Raw genomic sequence first — 18983 nt, forward strand, 5'->3', positions numbered from 1 at the left:
TGGGCTTTCCAGGCATGGGGTGGGGTAGAGTTGTTCAGGAAGTTGAACGATACGCTCGACTCGATCGACCCCCGGATGTTTTAGTGGTACATGCAGGAGGAAATGATCTGGGGGTCCGATCTACCAGGGAACTGGTGTCGGCCGTTAAGTGCGACTTTTTGGCACTTCGGGTGGCCTTCCCGGGCATGATCATAGTTTGGTCTGACATAGTGGCAAGGACATCATGGCGCATGGCTAGATCGGTACCTAGGATCAACAAAGCAAGAATTAAAGTAAACAAGGTAATTGGAAAGTTTGTTGTTAATAATGGGGGATTGGTGGTGAGGCACACGGAGTTGGAGGTTAATGTGGGGATGTACCTAAGGGGAGATGGGGTGCACCTTACCGCAGTAGGCATTGATCTTTGGGCTCTCGGGCTTCAGGATGGCATTGAGAGGGCATTGCGGGTGTGGAGGTGCCCTTAAGTCTAAGGGGTCATCCTTGCGGGCTGTGGCGGCATCTTTGGTCTCTGATGGTGGTACAAAATGCAAAGAGGTGATGGTAAATGGTGGGAGGCTTTCAGTATTCTGTGCCCCTCTGGTGTGTTCTGTTCTTACAGCGGAAGGCTAGGCTGGAAGACAGATGTTACACTGCGGGAAGGGTGTTGTCACCGTGCTGATTTAAATACGGCTGGTGGCCTGGTATGGTAAAATTATGTACCGCAGTGTATGGTGTTTGGTGAAGTTTTTGAAATGGAGGAGGTGAAGTTAAGAGTGCCATCAGAAGACCAAAGATTGGGAGGTGTAAGAACTGTCAGTTAAAAGTTATACATAGTTGTACAAAATGTTTATTAAAAGAGTTATTTAAAGTATTTTAAAAGTTGGTTTTATACTTTTATAATAAAGGAGGCTGCTATGGCCGGTTTTTTACTCCAAAACAACTCCTGTGTGTGTTATCTAATTATTATAGATAAGAAAGGGAAAAGGGGAGTAGTAAATAAAGAGTGGGTAGTGGGAGTTGGGGATATTAGTTCCTACACTGGTCATGGGATCCCGCAGGTCCAGGTGGCTCAGGGTGTCTGCAGGCAGTATTTTAGGTGGATTCTGGGCGATACTGTATGCGAGGAGAGGATCGATATGAGGATCACCAGTGGGAGCTCCGTGCAGCACATCTGCTCACATGCCTCGTCAGGCCACGCCCCCATACATCTTTTGCTTAAATGCATGTTACTTTTAGTCACTTGTGGAGACTCCTTTCACTAGTGGTGTTTCTATGTGCACAATGAGTTGTGCAAGTGTAGAACACCTTCAAATGCACATGTTCAGTTGTAAGACGACCACAAATACTCATGAAGTAGTCCTGCCTTCAGCGCATTCACGAGAATTTCTGTGTACACTTTAGGATCAGAAGCTGCGGGAAGCACTACACCTGATGGAAACTGATGATGATGATGAGAGGGGACAATTTTAAAAAGTAATAAAAAGATATAGACATGGGTTATATACATTTAAGAGAAAATACATTTTGAAAAGAGTTAGAGCCCTTTCACACTGAGCCGCGGGCAGCGTTAACGGTAAAGCGGCGCTAGTTTTAGCAGCGCTTTATTGTCATTTTAGCGGTGGAAAGGGTTAAATGCGCCCATGTAGCACTGGCGCCAAGGTGCATTGCAGGCACTTTGGCAGCGGTGCCCATTCATTTCAATGGGCAGGAAAGGTGGAGGAGCGGTGTACAACACCGCTCCTCCACCGACCCAAAGATGCTGCTTGCAGGACTATTTTTAACGTCCTGCCAGCGCAGTGCCCCAGTGTGAAAGCACTCAGGCTTTCACATTGGGGTGGCAGAAGGAGGCGTTTTTCAGGCGCTTTACAGGCTATTTTTAGCCCTTTAGTGCCTCAAAAATACCTCAGTGTGAAAGGGGTCTTAATGGATATACATAAAGGCAAACATTTTTTAATAAGAGAGGATCTGCTTTAACAACTGTTGAGATTAGTTTTCCCCTGATTAAAAAATGCTGAGATATCAGCCATACAGGGAGTGCATTGTTTTCAATGAGTCGGCTGACTTATAGGATTGCATGGTGAGAAGGAGCAGTAAAGCACGACCATTGTGCAGCACTGCAAAGTAGGAAGCAGAGTCTGGGTATAAAATGAACAAATCAGAGTGTCCCAAAGTAAGGTGCAAGAAATTAAAAACTATATACAGACACAAGATTTTTAAACCATTAATAAACATTGAATCCATAACTGGATAACAGATAGTTTGATAAAGCACTGCGTATCATAAACAATTAGCATTTATTTTTTTTAAAGATTTTCACTTTTTTTCATCCTTTCTTTTATCCCAGTACTGCTGATCTCCTCCAGTCTCTTTTAACCATAGCCTTTCTACATGCTCTTGCTCAAGCTTTAGCTGATCATCTTTCCACATGATTCCTGACAGTGACAACATTTTCTCATGCCTGCAAAGTATGCGTCAGCAGTGCTGTTTAGAACCTCAAACAGGGGCACATGTAACCGGGTGACAATGTAGAATCTTCAATAAGAGACAGGAACAGAAAATTGTCATCCTAAAAGATGAAGTGCCTGAACAAAGACATTAAAGGCAGGATCACCAGGTATTAGAAGAAAGAAAGCTACAGATTGGGTTTTAGATCGTTTAACCGCTTTCCGCCTGGCCTATAATAGAATGACGACTGAGTGGGAGCACTTCCATCCAGGGGGGATGTCATATGACGCGCTTCACTGCAGCATGATCTGTCACCCGCTGTGTCCACTGGACACAGCAGATGACAAATCAGTGTACCAGGCTATTACCAGTACCATGTGATACCTGTGACCCAAGAAATTAGATAGGGCATTAGTACAATTAGGATTGATTGATTTTCAAATATATATACCATAGTTTGTGGATTCTATAACTTTCCTACAGACTAAATATTATACACTGACATGGGTTATGTAGCAGTATACATTTTGGCCTAAATTTATGAAAAAATATTATTTATTTGCAAAATTTTATACCAGAAACAAAGAAAAACGTTTTTTTTTCGGTCTTTTATCATTTATTGAGCAAAAAATTAAAAGAAACCCCCAGAGGTAAAAAAAAATACCACCAAAAGAAAGCTCTATTTGTGTGAAAAAAGGATAAAAAGTTTATATGGGTACAGTGTTGCATGACCACGCAATTGTCATTCAAAGTGTGACAGTGCTAAAAGCTGAGAATTGGCCTGGACAGGAAGGGGAGTAAAAATGCCCGGTATTAAAGTTCTTAAATACAGATTGACAGACTTATTTACATCTCACACCTTTCTTCTACATGTTAAAGCAAAAATAATTGAAAAACTGTACATTCCCTGTAGTTCTAGCTGATGATCTGCAAATAATGCCTGTCTTGCAGTAGACCTTGCCTGTACAGGCTGTACACACACACCCTGTAGAGAGAGTTCTCATTTCTAGAAATACTGACGTCTGTACTGTGTCATTAGCCAACATTAAATTGACTTTATTAGGAGGGAATACTACATAATAATTACATGAGCTGGTCAGCTCCTGCGCTGAGCAAATATGAGGCCAGAAAAAAGAAAACAGTGTTATCAACCATATCAACCTTGTGTACCAATAAGGAGGTAATTATATTGGTCTTTCTTGGCTAAGCACAGGGTGCTCCTGGAAATCATACAGGAAGCCTATGAATATAGACAAAAATGGGATGATGGACTGTGCCCGCATTGCTGCGTGCATTGGCAGACAACAGCGACCATATCTCCTATTGGTCAGTCCACACAAAATGGACTTCAATTACATAGTTGCCAACATTGTAAAAAAAATTTTCGGTACACTTTTTTGGCTGGTGAAGTAATACTATAATTAGGGGGAGGGGTATGTGTTAGTAGGCGTGGCATGGAAAAAAGGAATAATGCGTCGCGCGTCGCGCAAAAAAATGGGAATGGTTTACGCGAAATAGTGGCCGTGGCTTACATGGGCGTGGCTAAAATGGGGTGTGGTTAGAGTCTGAGATGAATGAGGGATGGAGAGGGAAAGGGGGAAAGGGGAGTAGAGGGAGAGGGATGGAGGGACAGCAGATCCAGATCCTACACCACAATAGCAATGTGTATTCCAGAGTTTAACCATCAGCAGATAAAGATACTCCAAACACCTGGTGTTGGCACTTCAATCATCCCGACACATGGCACTTCAATCATCCCGACACATGGTTGTTATGGTGTCAGGATGATTGGAGCGCATTATTTCTTTTATTACATTGTAATATAAAATGAAATCATTCAACTCACCATAATGCAGAATCAGTGGGACCACTGAGTGTGTCACTTGCTACGTCGCCTGCCACCAGATGCCATCAGGTTCCCCCAGCAGAGTCTGTCCTTACATCAGGTGCCCCCAGCAGAGTCCATCCTTACATCAGGTGCCCCCAGCAGAGTCCGTCCTAACATCAGGTGCCCCAGCAGAGTGCCTCCTTCTATCAGGCATTCCCAGCGGAGTGCCTCCTTACATCATGTGTCCCCAGTGGAGTGCCTCTTACATCAGGTGTCTCCAGTACAGTACCTCTTACATCAGGTGTCCCTAGCGGAGTGCCTCTTACATCAGGTGTCCCCAGCGGAGTGCCTATTACATCAGGTGTCCCCAGCGGAGTGCCTCAAATCAGTGCCCCCAGCGGAGTGTTGGCTGCAGATGAAGTGTTGGCTGCAGTCTAGCTACATCTCCTCAAGAGTGGTGACAAGGGGAGAGAGGTGTGTGGGTGGAGGCATGGTGACTTGGGGTGTTACAGGCTGACTTGGGGAAGGGTGGAGACATGGTGGTGATTTGGGTGTGCAAGCATGATGGTGACCTGGGGGGTGCAGGCATGGTGGTGACTAGGCCGGAGGGGGTGCAGGCATGGTGGTGACTAGGCCTGAGGGGGTGCAGGCATGGTGATGACTTGGGGGAGGGGGTGCAGGCATGGTGATGACTTGGGGGAGGGGGTGCAGGCATGGGGGGAGAGGGATGCAGGCATGGTGTTGTCATGGGGGGAGGCGGGTGCAGGCATGGTGTTGACATGGGGGGGGGTGCAGATGGTGGTGACATGAGGGGGAACAGGTATGGTGATGACATGAGGGAGGGAGGCAGGTATAGTGGTGACATGGGGGGAGGGGGCTGCAGGTATGGTGGTGATATTGGGGGAGCGGGTGCAGGTATAGTGGTGACATGGTGGGAACAGGTATGGTGATGACATGTGGGAGGGGGGGCAGGTATGGTGGTGATATGGGGGAGGGGGCTGCAGGTATGGTGGTGATATGGGGGGAGGAGGCTTCAGGTATGGTGGGGATATAGGGGGGAGGGGGTTGCAGGTTATGGTGGTGACACGGGGGGGAGGGGGGAGCAGGTATGGTGGTGACACAGGGGGAGGGGGGAAGCAGGTATGGTGGTGACACGGGGGGGAGGGGGGAAGCAGGTATGGTGGTGACACGGGGGGAGGGGGAAGCAGGTATGGTGGTGACACAGGGGGAGGGGGGAAACAGGTATGGTGGTGACACGGAAGGAGGGGGGAAGCAGGTATGGTGGTGAAACAGGGGAGAGGGGGGAAGCAGGTATGGTGGTGACATGGGGGGTAGGGGGTGCAAGTATGGTGGTGACACGGGGGGGAGGGGGGTGCAAGTATGGTGGTGACATGGGGGAGGGGGGAAGCAGGTATGGTGGTGACACGGGGGAGGGGGGGGAAGCAGGTATGGTGGTGACACGGGGGGAGGGGGGAAACGGGTATGGTGGTAGCACGGGGGAGAGGGGGGTGCAGGTATGGTGTTGACACGGGGGGAGAGGGGGGAAGCAGGTATGGTGGTGACACGGGAGAGGGGGGAAGCAGGTATGGTGGTGACACAGGGGAGGGGGTTGCAGGTATGGTGGTGACACGGAGGGAGGGGGTTGCAGGTATGGTGGTGACACGGAGGGAGGGGGTTGCAGGTATGGTGGTGACACAGGGGGAGGGGGGGAATTAGGTAGGGTGGTGACATGGGGGGACGGGGTGCAAGGGGGAGCCAAGACCATCAGTGCACTGTCCCCAGCCAGCGGAGCCCCAGTCCTTCCATCAGTGTGACTATGTCTCTGCTCATTGCAAGGGTGGAGCCAGGACCATCAGTGCACTGTCCCCAGCCAGCGAGCCCTGCTCCTTCCATCAGTGGCACTCTCGGACACTGTCACACACGGGGCAGAGCGGAGGGTTGGCGGCAGCGGCGCCTGAACATTTCCTTGTGTTCAGTGGAGAAGGGGGAGGGGTCGCCAATCCCTGTAGCCAATAGGCTTCAGTGTACAATAGAATTTTCTATTTGTACACTGAAGAGAGAAGCCGATTGGCTGCCCCTCTCCCCTGCACTGAACACAAGGGGAAACAACATTTGTAGAAGCGATGGCGGCCATTTTTGTGGAGCCATTGCCGTTTTTGCCAAAAACATTCCCGATTTTCTCGGGACAAACCCAAAATCCCGGGAAAACAATCGGGACAAGATTAAATCGGGGCGAGGGTCCCAAAATCGGGATTGTCCCGGGAAAATCGGGACTGTTGGCAACTATGCAATTATGCATTAAGGTGTAGGTTATAGTTGCCTCACTGTAGACTTCTTCTGCCACTACGTAGTATAGGGAAGTGTTCTTTTGTACACTGTGAGGTTGTTTACATTCATGCCTGGTACCTACCGTAGAGTTCTTATCACAAATGTATTCTTCCTGTTAAGAGGTTGATTCCTGCCCTTGCTTAAGCGTCAGGAAACCCCTCAAGGCTTTATATGTGGATGTCTTACAGGAAGTGAAGCAGAGAATGGACAGACACATGCACAGCAAGCCAGGAGGTGCTGGAGGCAGATTTTGTGCTGTATCTATCCTTCCAGGCTGAAAAGGGACAATAGGCAAATGTTACTGCACTGTGTAGTTCACTGTTTCTTACTATCACTCCTGTGTGGGAATCAGAGATAGCTGGCAGAGGCTTCTCTGATTCACTGAAACTTTCTATTTGCATACTGCAATATACTTGGGCTATTCTCAAGTGTATGAGAGCAAAGCTAATTTGATTATAACCTATCAAGTGTCTGGATTGTGTTGAAGTGTATATCTGCCACTTCATTATTTAAAGCAACAGTGTCCCTTTTTGGTCTGGGGGGTTCCTTGCTAGTATTAGTCTAGGGACTGGTAAACAGCTCATTGTAGCAACAAGATAGGCTTCCAACAGCCATTTAGATAGGTAGAGGTCCAGTAGTCGTATATGGTGGTGTTCTGCGCTTAGGACGGGCTTGTGACTGAACTGCAGCCCCCCAGATAAAGAAAGCCCCAAAGGTGCGATCCAGTAGTTATAAAATCTGAATTAGGGGATTGGCGCTGTTCACTAGTATGAGATAAAGAGATCCACTATAAACAAACTGCTACTCCAAGGAAAACATTTTACCCCAATTATAAATGAATGAAAAATGTAGCACAGTGTAAATGCTGTTAGAAAAATAAAAATAAGTGCTAGGAATGGTCACAAAAATGTGCAGACTACCCAAAGTAAAAAAGAATATAATACATAAAAGATATGTAAAAAATGGAACTCCAAACAATGAGTGATCAGTTAAGTGTGTGTAGAAAGTGGTTGTCAGAGTCCACTGAGAATGAATGATGTTTATGCAATAAAAAGTGCAATAAAAAATATAAGTGAGTTATACCTAAGAGTGGGGGCAAACACACTTTTGCCCACTATAAATAAGTGTGTATACTAGTGTAGCCAAATATTGAAAAAAAAAAAAAAAAAAAAAAAAAAAATGTGTTGAAAAAAAGTGAAAAAACACAAAACAAAAATAAAAATAAAAAAACAAAAAAACAAAAAAAAACATAGGAAAAAAACAAAGTCCAGGTAACCACAAAAATGTTATCAAAAAGCAACACAAAAACAACAAGTGCCGTGAATATTAATTCTGTCGTTCAGTAAAACAGTTCTAGTGCAACAGGCTAGTGCATCTTCAGAGGTTACAGGTAAGTCCGTCCCAATAGTTGTATACTGTCCAGGGTGGAGTCCCCTCTAGTGCCCCCACTCACCAGAGCGCCCAACCCCTGCAGGGGTAATGAGCATGTAGATCCAAATCTGATGATCCAATCGATCGGTGTCCCCCTCACCACCTTTTATCACTTGTGTCACCAGATCGTTCTCAGAGGACATCCATCCGGAACAGTTATCATGTGCAGGGAGAAGAGAAGAGCCTCATAGTGTAATTCCGAAAGTAAATTTATTAAACTTAAGCTCACAACAGGAATAAATAAAATCCGAAGATTAAAACAAATAGAAACAAATGGCACTCTGCCGGCTGACTCCACGTGAGAAGCCGCAGACAGAGCAGTGTGAGCGGCGTGCGTTCCACAGCCGTCTGCCGATGCCGGCATCGGCAGACGGCTGTGGAACGCACGCCGCTCACACTGCTCTGTCTGCGGCTTCTCACGTGGAGTCAGCCGGCAGAGTGCCATTTGTTTCTATTTGTTTTAATCTTCGGATTTTATTTATTCCTGTTGTGAGCTTAAGTTTAATAAATTTACTTTCGGAATTACACTATGAGGCTCTTCTCTTCTCCCTGCACATGATAACTGTTCCGGATGGATGTCCTCTGAGAACGATCTGGTGACACAAGTGATAAAAGGTGGTGAGGGGGACACCGATCGATTGGATCATCAGATTTGGATCTACATGCTCATTACCCCTGCAGGGGTTGGGCGCTCTGGTGAGTGGGGGCACTAGAGGGGACTCCACCCTGGACAGTATACAACTATTGGGACGGACTTACCTGTAACCTCTGAAGATGCACTAGCCTGTTGCACTAGAACTGTTTTACTGAACGACAGAATTAATATTCACGGCACTTGTTGTTTTTGTGTTGCTTTTTGATAACATTTTTGTGGTTACCTGGACTTTGTTTTTTTCCTATGTTTTTTTTGTTTTTTTGTTTTTTTATTTTTATTTTTGTTTTGTGTTTTTTCACTTTTTTTCAACACATTTTTTTTTTTTTTTTTTTCAATATTTGGCTACACTAGTATACACACTTATTTATAGTGGGCAAAAGTGTGTTTGCCCCCACTCTTAGGTATAACTCACTTATATTTTTTATTGCACTTTTTATTGCATAAACATCATTCATTCTCAGTGGACTCTGACAACCACTTTCTACACACACTTAACTGATCACTCATTGTTTGGAGTTCCATTTTTTACATATCTTTTATGTATTATATTCTTTTTTACTTTGGGTAGTCTGCACATTTTTGTGACCATTCCTAGCACTTATTTTTCTTTTTTTTTTAGCATTTACACTGTGCTACATTTTTCATTCATTTATAATTGGGGTAAAATGTTTTCCTTGGAGTAGCAGTTTGTTTATAGTGGATCTCTTTATCTCATACTAGTGAACAGCGCCAATCCCCTAATTCAGAGGTCCAGTAGTATTGATAGCCTATAGTCAAGTTAGGGACCAAGTTATAGGCTAGATCAGTGTTTCTCAACTCCAGTCCTCAAGGCACCCCAACAGGTCATGTTTTTAGGATTTCCCTCAGATGAAACAGCTGTGGTAATTACTAAGGCAGTGAAACTGATCAACTCACCTGTGCAAAATCATGGAAAGCCTAAAAACATAACCTGTTGGGGCGCCTTGAGGACTGGAGTTGAAAAACACAGGGCTGGGGAGATGGGCGGAGCCTAGCGGAGCAGACATGCATTGTTAGAGCTCCGCACCACTGAGGAGAGAAGAGAAGGACAAGAAGCGGAGCCTGCAGGCTCAAAAGGTATCCATTTGAACCTTTTTGCCCCAGGGAACAAACTGTGAAAGTTTGGGCAGGAAATATGGTACTGGGAAGAAACCATGGCAGAAATAAAAATCACCTCACAAAGAGCTCACAGGCACTCACTGCAACTAAAACAGCTCCAGTCACCTCACAAGATACAGCATCAGGGCGCTCTCACAGACAGAAAATGTCACAGCAAGACTCTCCATTTGAGTCAGATACAGAACAAATCCTCTCACAAACATCTCCACAAGCCTCCTCAGCATCCCCAGTAATATTATTACAATTTGAAAAGATGCTTCATAAGGCTTTAAAACAAACCTCAGACCAAATAACAAAAAGCCTAACCAAAGAAATAAGAGAGCTGGGAAACCGCACCGCAGCCTTAGAAATAAAAATGGATGAAATTGAAATTACAACCCAAGAAAATATAACAAAATTGGAACAATTAAAAAAAGAGAATTTAATACTTCAAACTAAGCTCGAAGATTACGAAAATAGAGCCAGATGTTCAAACTTGCGCATAAGGGGAATACCTGAAACTGTGACAGACCTGCAATCTACTATTACTGCTCTATTACAAGAACTAAAGCCAGATATCCCTATTGAACGTTTAGAACTGGACAGAGTACACAGAGCCCTCACAGCCAAAAAGAAAGATGGACCCCCACGTGATATAATCACAAAATGTCATTATTACAGAACGAAAGAACAAATACTAATTGCTGCAAGAGAAAAAAAGGAACTTAATTTTCAAGGACACAATTATCAAATTTTTGCTGACCTATCCCAACTTACTATTACTAAAAGACGATCCATGAAACCCCAACTAATGGAACTGCAACGCCATAACATTATGTATCAATGGGGCTTCCCCTTTTCAGTCAGATTTAACTACCAAGGTACAATTTACAGAAGCAGATCAGCAGATGAACTACAACAAACCCTTTTAAAATTAAATCTGACAGAACCCACAAGCAGCAACTCTCCCACATGCAGAAGAATGGCATCATCTTCACCTTCAGGCAGCACCCAGAAAATTTCAGAACAAAATGGGAATCATCATTCTCACAAAAGAGGCCGTTATGCCACATCATCCATGGACCAAGAAGATTCAATGGACTGACATCCTAATTCCTGATATCTCTTCATTTATTATACTAAGAGATGGTTCTCTATAAAAAACCTGTATTTATAACTGAATGTAACTGCATTCTGATAGTCACACACTGTGTGGGATCATGTTACATTCCAGTTATATTTCTTATTACTTCTGATTCATATAGCCTTAGAATATATAAGTGAAATAAGGAAATTCTTGTTCAGTTATATATTATCAGGTAATAACAATAGATTTATTACTTTTTAGGACAAATGTGTTCAATAATCCAGAAGTAATGGAAGCTTTTTCTTTCTTTTCTTAAAACAAATATATTAGTACCTAACTAATTCCTAGAATTATGTTTTTGTTTATTCTAATCTGAAGCAATACAACCTCAATTTTATGAGTTAACATATCTAAACAGTTACATATGAATAAAATATGTAATTGTTTACTCTAAAAGGATTAAAATCCCCAAATAATTCATCAATACCAAAGTTATTAACAGTACCTTTCTAACTGAATTATTTAGCCTAGGGCAAGACTAACCATATACAACCACCCTGGAATAAATAATTTCAACAAAAACTATATTCTGCACTCCAATTAATGAAACATCATTTTGATGACTTTTGACATAGCACTTCTCTCCTGTAAGCGGAAGATCCGTGTACCCTCATTAGCCCTCCTCATTCTCCCAACCATATTATGTGGGAGTGTGACGAAGGCACTTATTCCCCTGAGAGAGATATTTATTCTCTTTCACGGGTAAATTGTGATTACTTGCAAAAAATAATTTATACAATGTCTCATCTAATCTCATATGTTTTTTGTTTACTCTTTACTCCAGAATTCACTGGTTTCTTTTCTATCTATTCATCTCTTCAGTCCACACAGGTTGATCTGCGCAGTCAGCTCTGCATAACAAAAAGTAAGTCAAAACTATTTGATCTGTTGCCATGGCACCACTGAATATACTTTCCCTGAATGTTCAGGGAATAAATGTCCCTCAAAAAAGGACCAAAGCCTTCCGTACTTTCCATAACAAGAAGGCTCACATAGTATGCCTCCAAGAAACACACTTCACCAAAGATTCTACTCCAAAATATATTTCTCCTTTTTATCAACAAATTTACACGGCTTCTGCCTGTACCAAGCAAAGGGGAACTCTAATTGCATTTCACCGATCCACACCATTCACCTTATCATCAGAAATTAAAGACCCAGAAGGTAGATACCTGATACTCATGGGTTATATAATGGATACAGCAATCACGGTGATTTCCTACTACGCTCCTAACAAACAACCTACACCATTCCTCTCACATATATTACAAGTGATTAATACACACAAAATAGGAACAGTGATAATGTGTGGGGATTCGAACCAGGTCCTCCTCCCATTTCTAGATAAATCACCTTTTACACCATCCAAAATAACCTCTAGATTACCTTTTTCTCAACTTCTTTCCAAATACAATCTGGTAGATTCGTGGAGAGAAAGTAACCCAATGAAAAAGAAATTCACTTATTTCTCGCACCCTCATCAAACCTTCACCAGAATAGATCATATTTTTCTAACAATAGGAATGATACCAGAAATTATTGCATCAGATATAATTCCGATTTCGTGGTCTGACCATAATGCAGTATACACTACTATAGCCTCAGCCATACCAAAAGCGCATGACCCAACGTGGTACTTACCGGACATAATGCTCAAACACCCACTACATCAGATGGCCATTGAACAAGCTTTAAAGGAATACATATCAATTAATAATACAACAGACATCTCCCCAATAACACTGTGGGAAGCTCATAAGCCTGTCTTGCGTGGTACAATACAAAGACAAATGGCACTATTTAAACGGGAACGCAAAAATCTAGCAAAAAAACTAGAACTCAATTTTAATGCAGCCTACATATCATTTCAAGATAATCCATCTCAGAGTACAAAATCTCATCTGGAAAAATCTAGATTGGAATACGATCTATTTCTCACTGAGTCAGTTGATAAATCCCTCAAACGCTCCAAACACAATTTCTACATGAATACAAACAAACCAGGTACATATTTGGCTCGGGCATTAAATTCAACTAACAAATCTTTCAAACCAATACGTTTGAAATTATCAAAAAATGTTTACACTTGTAATCCAGTTAAAATAGTCCATAAATTTCACTCACATCTCGCAACTTTATACAAGACAAACAATGAATTTAATCCTACAGAGGCTGAATCCTTCTTCTCAAAAATAACCTTACCTGAGTTATCTCAGAATCAAAAAAGCAGTTTGGATGAGCCTATAACTATAGATGAAGTTGCTAACGCCATAAAAGACCTAAAACTTAACAAAAGACCAGGCCCAGACGGCTACTCGGCTTTATACTATAAAACATTCTCAGAAATACTCTCTCCCATTCTCACTGAAACTTTTAACAAACTTCTAGATGGACATTCTTTTCGGCAAGAAAAACTAATGGCAATTGTTTGTATGATCCCAAAACCCCTTTCTGATGATACTTCCTGTGTGAATTATCGGCCTATCTCTCTGTTAAACCTCGATATTAAATTATTAGCAAAAATAATAGCAAAACGCCTCAATAGCATTATAGGAAAATTAATACATAGAGATCAAGTAGGCTTCATGCCAAATAGACAGGCAGGCGATAATATACGCAGGGCAGTGTTATTGGCACATATTGCTAAAAAACGGAAAATCCCTTTATGTTTTCTATCTCTCGATATTAAGAGGGCATTTGACACAGTATCCTGGCAATATATGCAATATTCATTACAAAAATGGGGTTTTGGACCCCACTTTTTAACATGGATCAAAGCATTATATAATAAACCCAAAGCCTATATAAAATATGCTGGATACAAATCTGAAGCCTTTAATATCGAAAGAGGTACCCGACAGGGTTGCCCATTATCTCCCTTATTATTTGCCCTTATACTCGAACCCATTGCCAAACACTTTAGAACAAACCAAACTATAACTGGCATTGAAGTAGGAGGTATTACACACAAATTATGTATATTTGCAGACGATATATTACTTTTTCTATCATCACCACAGGTCTCTGGTCCTAACTTAATACCAGCTCTTGATGGATTTGCAGCCCTATCCGGCCTTATGATTAATCCTAAGAAATGCCTAGTGCTTAATATTTCACTCACAAACATGGAATTGATCCCGGCTAGGGCTGCACTCCCATTCACATGGGCAGAAAAATCAATCCCATATCTTGGAATTCATTTAACAGCATCTCATTCTGACTTATTCTCAACCAATTATCCTCCTGTATTAAGACAGATCACAAATCTAATAAAACAATTGTCGCAACTTCCTTTATCCTGGATAGGGAAGATTAATGCAATCAAAATGACTATTCTACCCTAATTGCTTTATCTATTCAGAGTCCTCCCTATTCCAATTCCTTCCTATTTTTTGAGAATAGTACAAAAAAGAGCAACTTCGTTTATATGGGGCTCTTCTAAACCACGTATACCTATACACACACTACATCTTCCCAAAAATAAAGGAGGCCTGGGATACCCTAATTTTACTAACTACTACAGAGCAGCACATTTGGCCAGTCTGTCCAAATACCATGCAAAACAGGAAATCCCATTATGGGTATTTATAGAGGCTTCAGAAAATGACCCTCTATTAATATCAAATTTATTATGGCTTGATCCTAAAGACCTTTTTAAAATTCATAATCCCATAACTAAACACTTCTTATCTCTCTGGGATAAACTAAAAACCAAATATCAGTTACAATCTCCACACAATCCTCTCCTTTCTTTTATCAGAAATCCGGCCTTTTATCCGGCATGGATCTACCCAAATTCTTTTAAAGCTTGGACAACATCAGGCATTCAGACACTAAATGACTTCATAGCATCTAAATCATTCCTTTCATTCCCATCGCTTAGAGAAAAATATGATCTACCAAACTCTGAGATATTTAGATATCTCCAAATCAAAAATTTCTATACACCATTCCTAAAGGGGGATACACCATTATCCCAATTATCCATTTTTGAATCAATCTGTACAAAAGATCCATTTGCTAAAGGTACAATTTCATCACTTTATAATCAATTATATGGAGTAGCAAATCTTAATAGACCCTCTTACGTTCAGAGGTGGGAGGAGGACCTGGGACGAACTTTAGAAGACACGGACTGGTCTAACATATGGCTCACATCTAAGTCATCTTCACCCAACATCTTAGCACTGGAGACAAATTATAAAGTCCTAACTCGCTGGTACCTTGTACCCGCTAGAGTGGCAAAATATTCACCTAATACCTCAGCTCTTTGTTTTCGAGGATGCCCAGAAATAGGCACATATTTACACATATGGTGGACGTGCCCAGTAATCCAAACCTTCTGGAAGGAAGTCTTCGTGATTGCATCTAAAATATTTAAAAAAATAATACAACCAGATCCATATTTAACTTTACTTAATTTAAAACCGGAATGGTTAACACTCTCTCAATTCAAACTTATGATCCAACTAATAACGGCTGCAAAACAAACAGTGGCCAAGGCATGGAAATCTCCTACATTGGTACTAGCAGAAACAATTCACAGAATGAATAATACAATGTCCCATGCTAAGATGGTAGCCATCGATCAAAATCAAATTCCAAAATTTGAAAAACTTTGGCATCCTTGGATAAAAGAACAGTTCCTGTCAAACTTCAATGACTCTGTCCTGTTGCCATGGTAACAGATTAAATGACTTACAGAGACACCCATTCTAAGGCTTCAAAGAGAACTAAAAAGAATAATAAACTGACGAGCGGGACAACCTTGTGGACCATACCTCTACCTTTCAACCCTTTTTCTTCTTTCTCTTTCCTTTTCTCCACCTTACGATTAAAGCTCATTATCAGAATTTATTTGACCTATATACACTCTACTTGTAAACAATATGTATAGAAGGTATAAATCATTTAAATACCTACAAAAGTAACTAAGGAAATGATATATATCTTTAATTTAGGTTTACGTGAACCCAATGTTTAATATTTGAAATTTCATCATATTTACCTATATAAACCCTACTGTAAAACAATGAGCTTACTTTATAGATCCTTGTAAACTTACTTTATGTATCTTTATAACATTGTATACTCAATAAACTTCTTTTGACAAGGAAAAACACAGGGCTAGATTAATGGGGTGGGCAACTACATGGCAAATGAGGTTTAATGTAGAAAAATGTAAAATAATGCATTTGGGTGGCAAAAATATGAATGCAATCTATACACTGGGGGGAGAACCTCTGGGGGAATGTAGGATGGAAAAGGACCTTGGGGTCCTAGTAGATGACAGGCTCAGCAATGGCATGCAATGCCAAGCTGCTGCTAACAAAGCAGACAGAATATTGACATGCATTAAAAAGGGGATTAACTCCAGGAATAAAACAATAATTCTCCCGCTCTACAAGATTCTGGTCCAGCTGCACCTAGAGTATGCTGTCCAGTTCCAGTGGGCATCAGTCCTCAGGAAAGATGTACTGGAAATGGAGGGCAACTAAGAAGGGCAACTAAGCTAATAAAGGGTCTGGAGGATATTAGTTATGAGGAAAGGTTGCAGGGCACTGAATTTATTCTCTCTGTAGAAGAGTGGCTTAAGAGGGAATATGATATCAATTTATAAATACCGTACTGGTGACCCCACAATTGAGATAAAACTTTTTTCGTGGAAGGGAGTTTAACAAGACACGTGGCTACTCATTAAAATGAGAAGAAAAGAGGTTTAACCTTAAACTACGTAGAGGCTTCTTTACTGTAAGAGCGGCAAGGATGTGGAATTCCCTTCCACAGGCGGTGGTCTCAGCGGGGGGGGCATTGATAGTTTCAAAAAACTATTAGATAATCACCTGAAAGACCACAACATACAGGGATATACAATGTAACACTGACATATAATCACACACGTAGGTTGGACTTGATGGACTTGTGTCTTTTTTCAACCTCACCTACAATGTAACTATGTAAGATAGGCCTGCAGGTGCCGTGTTCCAGACTTCTTCGCCATGGGTGTGTTCGTCTGTACAAGCGTCCCCAGGAAGCCACCTCCACAGATGCATCAGCGTTCGTCCTCTCAAGCCAGATTGTGTTAAGCCTTGCAAGCCAGCTCATCAGGGGCCCCTGCAACTGAACTGTGCCACAGGGCCCAATTGGAGGTATTGGTGTTAAAGGCCTTTAGTTAGATATCCGAATATATATATATATATATATATATATATATATATATATATATATATATATTGTGACAGCAGGCAGGTAAAATCGCCTGGTTGTGTGCAGGATGGCAAATATGTGTCCTAGATTCAGGCTCTATGCAGATTTGTACCACTAGGGGGAAGTGAGACAACGCCTGTGTGGCAAGCCTCTTTAACAGGGAAATATAGGTGCTGGAGGCAGCATAAGGCTGCACCTAGCTGATAGCCAGGGGACCTGTCTATGTAGTAAGTGGCCAAGTCAGCAAGGATTTATTTTCATGTTTCCTTTTTTGTTTTGCTGTTTTTGACCATTGTGTATATATAGTGTAAATAACCACACCTTTTTGTTTTTTCACCTTCACTGCTGTTTGCCTTGCCTAATTTTTGTATAGTGAACTCTTCCAGGGGGTCACACACACCTGCTGCCGAGCTAACCCCACACAGTTGGGGGAGGAAGTCAGGGCAGTTTTTAATAGAAAAAAAGACCAGCATGGAAGAGATACTGAGACAGCTGGCTCTAGCAAATACAAATCAACAGCAGACAAATGCAGCTTTGCAAAAGAGCCTTGCAGCTCAGCAACAAGCTCACCTGCAGAGTCTGGAAGTTCAGCAACAAGCCCAGCAGCAATCTGAGGCTCGCTTCATAGAGTTGTTGCAGAAGCAGGAGCAGAGACTCCAACAACCAGTGGAGACATTAATGCAGCAATGTCTGCAGACCAGTGAGGCAAGTGGTTCCACTAATACCGCATCATTTTGTGAGAGCCGTTTACTGCCAAAAATGACTGGAGAGGATGATCCTGACGTGTTTTTGACCACGTTTGAAAGGGAAAAGTGGTTCAAGGAGCAGTGGGCTGGACTGGTGGTTCCTCTATTATCTGGGGAATCACAGAAAGCCTATTACCTAGAGCCTGACCAAGCAAAAGACTATGTTGTGTTAAAAACAGAAATATTAGCACAGCTGGGTATCAACCTGGCTCAGCGTGTGCATAACTGGACTTTCCGTCTTGGAAAACCTCCCCAGGTCTTAAATGTATGACCTCATTTACCTGAGCAGTAAGTGGCTGCAGCCAGAGACTTTGACTGCACCAAAGATTGTGGAATGTGCTGTTATGGATCGTTTCCTGAGATCTCTTTCTACTGCCATTCAAAAGTGGGTAAGCCATGGAGACCCAGAAATGTCTGACAAGCTTGTGGATCTGGTTGAAAGGTACTTGGCTACAGAGAATCTGACCTCCTCTTCCAGGGAGTCGTGGACTTTCCACCCTAAGACCAGATCACCCCCAGCGGCGGGTAAGATGACTCCAAGGGGTGAGGGTGGAGAGTGAGAGGGTGGAAGTTCTACCTAATGTCTGGCGAGGCTGCAAGAGGCAGTGAAAAAGATTGTTTGCCACCACTGCTGGCAAGAGGGACATATTGCAGTGAATTGTCCAGTTGTGGATGAACCTATGCAACGTGACTTTCTAAGGGGCAGAGGTCAGTCACTGTTTGTGACAATTGCATGCACTGCCATTCGGGGAACTGAGAAACATTTATGCAAAATGTATATTAATTGTAGAAATGTTGTTGTGTTGCTGGATTCAGGTAGCCTGGTGACATTGATAAAAGGTGAATTGGTTAAAACAGAGGTCTCTGGGAATAATAAGGTAGCTGTAATTTGTGTGCATGGGGACACCTGAGAGTATCCTGTGGCTACAGTGTTTTTTGAAACCCCTAAAGGTAACCTATCTCATCAGGTGGGGTTACTGTCTTACTTACCACATTATGCCATTGTGGGAGGGATTTTCCAAAATTGTGGGAACTCTGGGATAGTACTGACCCCCCCCCCCCCCCCGTCGCCCCTTAAACCAGAAAGGTGAATCTCCAGAA

This window comes from Aquarana catesbeiana, linkage group LG10, assembly GCF_042186555.1.
Source record: "Aquarana catesbeiana isolate 2022-GZ linkage group LG10, ASM4218655v1, whole genome shotgun sequence".
In the NCBI taxonomy this organism is placed as follows: domain Eukaryota; kingdom Metazoa; phylum Chordata; class Amphibia; order Anura; family Ranidae; genus Aquarana; species Aquarana catesbeiana.